This window comes from Eucyclogobius newberryi, unplaced genomic scaffold, assembly GCF_026437365.1.
Source record: "Eucyclogobius newberryi isolate DKJ021-1_F unplaced genomic scaffold, fEucNew1.0.hap1 SCAF_18, whole genome shotgun sequence".
Classification (NCBI taxonomy): domain Eukaryota; kingdom Metazoa; phylum Chordata; class Actinopteri; order Gobiiformes; family Gobiidae; genus Eucyclogobius; species Eucyclogobius newberryi.
In genome coordinates, this window is record NW_027315812.1 from 31,711,398 (window position 1) to 31,718,453 (window position 7,056).

General features: G+C 42.9%; 1 pseudogene; it reads right to left on the reverse strand.

Moving 5' to 3' along the window:
• Positions 1 to 545: 545 nt before the first annotated feature.
• On the reverse strand, positions 546 to 2,008 carry LOC140364894 (uncharacterized; annotated as a pseudogene).
• Positions 2,009 to 7,056: the final 5,048 nt, after the last annotated feature.

The following is a 7,056-nucleotide window of genomic DNA, read 5'->3' on the forward strand; positions in this document are numbered from 1 at the left end:
CTCAAGCTCTCCTCCAGGCTATGGTCCTTCTTTCGCCTGTTCCTTTATTCCACCGTTCCCACGTCATACAACTCCTCCTTTCTAATTTTTGTAAATAGTTCTTTGTAATTGTGTTCTATTTTTGTTGTTATTGTAAATAATAGTTCTATTTTTGTAAGAATAAATGTGTTTGTTATAAAACGTGTCTCCTGCATACTTCTGCACCTTCTTATATATAATCCTTGGTAGTTAAATTTTATTAATTTAAAGCTGTACTTAATGAATTATCCAAAATTAAAACTAATAAACAAAAAGCTGAGCTAATCACTGCTTTATTGATTTAACTTTATCTCATTCTATGTAAACAGCCTGGCATTTGGGCTCAAACTTGACAGATCATGTGGTCTTTGCAGACGTTGCCTATAAATATGAAAAACACTTTATAAAAACACTATATACAACAGACTGTGGACAAATGTACATAAACAGACTCAAATTAAGCTCTTTGTTGTTTAGTGCGTGGCTCTTAAAAGAGCCGTTGTGGGTCAGTCCTGTGGAGGACATGACTACTCTCTGGGCTGCCATGGCACTGCTCCTTCTTCTGAGAAATGGGCCTTAAACGCCTCCCTCACCCTCAAGGCCTCTCTGGAAGCGTTATTTGCCCCGATCCGTCCCACACCTGGAAGTGGCTCCTCCTGTGCTCCAGCTCCCCACGCTCCAGGCACATGCTCCGGCGCTGTGGCCCGCATGAAATTGTGGAGGAGACATGTCGCCTTCACGCACTTCTCCACAATTTAAAGGTGGACTTCCAGGCGCCGCAGGAACATCCTCCACTGTGAGGTCCATATCACGAAGGCGTCTTCAACCACCAGCCGTGCCCGAGAGAGGCGGTAATTGAAGACCCGGTTTTCTATGGGGAGGCGCCCACTTCCAGGGAAGGGTCGCGTCAGGTGTCTTTGCAGCGGGAAGGCTTCATCCGCCACAAAGACATGCGGCTGTGGGCCTCTTTCTTCAGCCCCGGGCAGGTTCTGGTCAGGGGGCAGCTGGAGAGTGCCTTCACGCAGGGCCTGACCAAAGGCTGAGTAGGACAAGATCCCCCCGTCACTCGTCCTCCCGTATCCCCCCACATCGATTACCCGGAAACGATACCGGGCATCGACCACGGCCAGGAGGACAAGGGAATGATCCCCCTTATAATTGAAAAAGCGGGATCCTGAGTTGGGAGGGGCCTTCAGCCGGACATGTTTCCCGTCAATAGCTCCACAGCAGAGAGGGTAGTTCCACCGCTCCTGGAACTCTGCTGCAATGGACCTCCAGTCCTCTGCTGTGGGCACAGCCATAAAGTCTGCCACGAGACAGTCCCAGATGACAGCTGCAACTTCAGGGACGATGGAGGAGACTGTGGACACACCAACCCTGAAGCTGCTGGCAATTGTCCTGTAGGAGTCTCCAGTGGCAAGAAAACTGAATAAAAAAACAAATAAATAAAACAAATTATACATAGCCTGAATATAGTTTACTTGTACTTTTATCAAATATACCCCAATCAATTCTAAAATGGTGCACTAGAACAGGCAATATAAAGACATTTAAATAAAAATACACTTGCTGTTGTATGAGCGTCGAGCTCCGTTTAAATATAGTTCAAACATCATCCACTATTTACCCTGGTTACTTTTATTAGCTATGTATGAATACACTCTGTTATTACATGAATAATTACTGACCGAAGACAGATGGACAGGCGCTCAGCAGCTGGAATCGAGCGCCTATAGTCGGTGTCCTGGTGGGTTATCCTCGCACCAATGCGGGACAACAGGTCGTCGAACTGGGGACGGGACAGACGAAAGTAGCACTGAAAGCGCTGGTCGTCGAGCCGCAGCTCCTGCAGCAAATGGTGGAATTCACCAAACTCCGTTCGCCTCTGTAGTATTTGGTGAACCCACGCACGTCGCCGCCGAGCCTGGCGCCTCCGAATGAGGGTTTTCAGAATCAAAAACGTGAACACTTCTGTCTCTATATCCGCCATTTTCACCAACAGAGAGAAGCCGCCAAACACAACACCTCCACTGCGCATGCGCACGCGGCAAACGCGCGTCTGCTTATTATATTTCGTCTCTGCTCCGCTGCGTCGAGAACGCGGCGTATTTGCGTTTTTCTTCATGCGTACTTGCGTCCAACTTCGCCAATACGCGCGAATAGGCGTTTGCGGTCTGAACGGGCCATTATGCAAAAGAAGGAGCCTTAGCATACAGAATTGCATCATCTGCATACAAGTGGATGCTACTGTGTTTTAGATGATGCCCAATTGAGGGTATCTAAATTGTAAATAACAGTGGTCCAAGGTCGGAGCCTTGAGGAACACCTTTATTAAGGTAAGAAATTTCAGATTGAAAGCCATCAGCAGAAACAGCTTGAGCTCTATTTGTGAGGTAATCTGTAAACCATTTTTTAGAATTTGTATCAAACCCAAAAGCATCCAGATGATCCAAGAGAATCCAGTGATCCAAGAGGATCAAGTGATCCAAGAGAATCCAGTGATCCAAGAGGATCAAGTGATCCAAGAGAATCCAGTGATCCAAGAGGATCAAGTGATCCAAGAGAATCCAGTGATCCAAGAGAATCAAGTGATCCAACCGAGGGTGTCGGCTCCAGTGGACATTTTTGGGTCTATAGAGAGCAACATATTTAATACTTCATAGTGTGTAAAGGGCTTAAGGGAAAATACTTGATCATCAGGTCTATTCTCATGTATTTGGGCTATGACAGCAGCACATGTTTAATTTTATTTTATCTTCGTCAAAGCAGATCATACAAGAAGGGGTCATCTGGTCGCAATTCGGCCCAAATATTATTTACAAAAGGAGGAGCACCACATCTGGCGATTTGTTGCACCTAAAAGGGGAGGTATGGCATGGAGATGGTGTGATGTTCGAGAGGGGACTGCGCTTAAGCACTTTTGTGGTGCACGCAGCTCATTAGTGCCTGATCATGACTGCTAGTTTTAACCCGGGGAGAACGGGATTTTAATGCTCCTCTGCGTGAGTACTGTACGAGCTTCCAGTGGGTGCCTCATATTCTTAGATAACTGTAGATGGCTGTGAGATGTTAGGGGCTGCTTGAATAGCTGTTCCACTTTGTTCCTCACCTATCCTCAGCGTTTAAGGCGCTGCCGTTTTTCACTACAAGCCTGTTGGCAGTCAGTCCAGTCGGGTAGAGCGTTCTCATCAGGTCGTTGTATATGTAAGAGGAATCCGATACAGCTGTGTGAACATTTTTTTTTAACCTGCAGATGAACAGGCCTTTGTAACCGTGGCAGAGGCCGTGTCCAGTTATGTGTACATGTGGTGTCAAGCACCACTGCATTTGATTAAATCAGCTGTAGGAACTTTTTCAACTGTACAATAGACTTGTTTAGAAGGAATTACAGAACTGGCTCCAACCTCACTTATGGCTTGGCAGAATAGATCTTGACATGCTCTTAGTTGAAAAATCTAGTATTTGCTCAATGTTTGGTACTGATTGCTGCACTTTTATTCCTAACAATACTGCCCCTGATGGCAAGGTTGCTAAAGCTCTAGCTAGTCTCAAATCTCTCTCAGCTGAACTTGCTGAAAACTAAGATACTTCTGATGACTCCTGGTTATACAGCATCTTTGGCCCCTTGGGCTGGCACTGTTGCTTCTGCTTTCACCACTATCCTTGCTATTATCAGTGTATTGATTGTGATTGGATGCTGTGTTGTTCCCTGTCTTAGATCGCTTACAGAATGCTTGATTGCAACTGCTCTTACTAATGAACCTGCACATGTTCTAACCTTGATGACAAATGCTGACTATTACTTTGGCAATCAAGAATCTAACCCCGATAATGACGACACTCACATATCTTGAGCCTTAAATCTGGACTACTACGGCCATGTGTTTAACTGGGAATGCTCCTCCTGTTGGGTTATTTAAAAAAAAAATGTTTTCTTTTATGGTTTTGCTGAAGTAAACAATGATTGAATTAGACTTTTAACATTGAATATGTTATTGGGGGGGGGGGGTTAAGTTCTATCATTTTGTGAGGTTACGTCTGGCGCCTCTTTAGTGTGATCACATGTGTCTGCGATCAAAAGGGGATATTGTGAATGTTGACCAAGCTATTGTCTGGCCTCCTGCTGGTGCCCAGAGCCAAGACCAGACACGGAGAATCTGCGTTCCAGTGCTATGGGGCAAAGGTCTGGAATAGCCTTCCCGAAGTTATGAGACAGGCCCACACCCCGGCTGTGTTTGAATCCAAACTAAAAACTGTTTTGTTTAGCCACGCCTATGACTGACACAATTTTACCTGTTTTTTAATATTTCAATACTACATTATTTTTATTCTTCACTTTACTCTAATGTACATTATTTTACATTTTTATAAACTGCATTGTGTTTTTACTTTATTGTTTTAAATTGTGTTTTAAACACTGTAAAGCACTTTGAATTCCAGTTTGTATGAATTTTGCTTTATAAATAAATTTGATTTGTCGTGCATTCATCTTGTTTATATCTCTGTGTCATAATTATCATATGGGACATGACATTTTGTCACCGAGTACTTCCTCATTATCTGGTACTCCATCAAGTACTCTTTGTAACTGGTAGAAACAGACCTAATGCCATTTCATCAGACCCAAGCAACAGCTATATAAACCACAATTAAACTGTGGGAGGACGAGGGAGCACACAATTGGCATAACGTGTAGCAGCAAAAGCCTGGTGTTCCTGAAATAAAATAACTTCTTCTATTCAATTCAATTCAATTTATTTTTGTAAGGCCCAAAATGTGGGACAATAAAGGATTATCTTATCTTATCTTAAAATCACAACAACAGTCGCCTCTGAGGGCCGAATCAACAATGTCTGTGGTGGCGATGGAGTCAGACAATGTCTGTGGTGGCGAGGGACGATGTCCCAGAGTCCTCTGTCCTTAGACTCTCCTTCTCGGCCAGGAAAAACTACAAAAAAAACCTCTTTGGGAAAAAAGCGTAGAAACCTGGAGGAGTTCCAGTGAAGGAGAGATCCGACTCTCACAGACGGACAGACGGACACGAGGAGACTGGAGCTGGACCCACTCTTCAGGCAGATGAGGGACCGTCCACACGGGGCAGGGGCCACTTCACCAGGTCCTCAGGAGTGAGAAAAAGAAAAAGAAAGCGGTGAACAGTTTGCTATTAGGCGTGGACAGGTCACTGTACATTTCAGTTCATACCGTTTCATCTGACCACGTTTTAATCCATCTGGTTACTGAGACTGTTTCTTTTTTTTAAAATAAACACCTTTTAATTCCAATTCAATTAAAATCAATTTAAACTCTTCTGTAAGTGTTGATTTGCCACTGAAATGTTATGAACGGTATGTATTCATGTTTTAAGTAATTTTGTCAGTACCTCAAAGATGTATGCTTGTCATCAAACAGCACATCAAAATTTAGACTTAACGAGGACTAAAGCCTAAATTAAACATAGTCAAGGCCAAGACTAAAACAGTACAATAAAGTCTAAATCAGAATTAAACTGGGCTCAAATCAGTACCAAACATGTACAATGTGTACCTTAATCCAGTAAAAGTTTAAAGGCTAAATAATTGGATGGGGTGTTGATTTGGAAATCACAACCGTTATCTCAGTAACAAGATGGATTCAAAATGTTAGCAACCTCATTACTACACATTTTGGAAATTAAGCATTATAGACTTTTAAAAAGGACCAATTGACTTTGCCTTGGAGGAGCTGGAGGAAGTGTCTTTGGTGAGGGAAGTCTCAAGGAGTCCCTGCTTAGAATGCTGCCCCCGCGACCCAGCCCCGGATAAGATGGATGGATAATTATCTTAACAGACTGTATTGTAAACAGGCCAGATTAAATCTGAACAGTTGCTAGGAATGAGGTGTTTTATGTCACATCACTTCAGATCACTTCAAACATCTACATGTGTTAAAAAACTTTATGAAACTACGGCAGGCCAGTGTTGTATCATGTCGTGCCATGAGTACTGTATTTGTAGATGATTCTTCTGAGGTTGAGCCATTTTGCAATGCTAAATAGGTGTACTCTTTACTGTAGCCTCTGTAGCTTCACGCCTCATTTCAGACTTTTTGTTTCCTCCGTGCTCTTGTACACAACAAAACTGCTCTATTGACACACTCGTAAGTTTAAAACACGTCGCTCATTGGTCTGTGGCTGCACACGCACGAAAACAAGCTCCATGGGAAACAAGCGCCACAAGTAGTCACAGATTCATGCAGTTTTAATTAAATATATAAATTAACCATATCACAGAAGCAATAAAATAATAACGTTTTATAGTCATCTTTTTATTATTTATGCAATGAATCTGTCACGGTGCACTATGACCCAGAAGGACCAGTCAGTGGGTAAATAAAAGTGTATTACAAAAAGGGTGAAAATAATGATATTGCAGGTGGAGTTGGATGTGTCTGGATTGCCGGTTTGTGGACGTGAGCAAGTAAGAACCAGGACAGACAGGTAACAGGGCAGGTGGTCAGGCAGGCAAGCAGGAAAACAAACTATTACAATAGTCTAAGTGTTAGGAGACAAAAGCATGGATTATGAGTTCTAGATCATTTTGAGACACCATTTTCCTGAGTTTAGAGATTTTCCTCAACTGAAAGAAAGTTTCTTGTCAACTGCTTCGAGTGGTGCTTTAAAGACATGTCTTTGTCAAAGACAACACTGTCAGTTTAGCAGTCTGGCCTAGATCACCCAAGTACTGGTTTATTCCTGGAATGGCATCATCAGGGGCAATAATCAGTGTTTCTGTTTTGTCAGCATTTAGCTGCAAGGAGTTTTTACTCAGCCATTGTTTTAATTTTCACTTAACAACTGACCAAGGAGTTCAGCTTCTGGATCTCAGAAGGCTTAAAAGAGCAATATAGCTGAATATCGTCAGCGAACAGGTGGTAGGACACATCACTAAACTCTTTAATGATCTTTCCCAGGGGGATTATATAAAGCAAAAATAAGACAGGACCTAAAAAGGAGCCCTGAGGAACTCAACTCAACAGATCAGCTGAATCAGACATAATTTG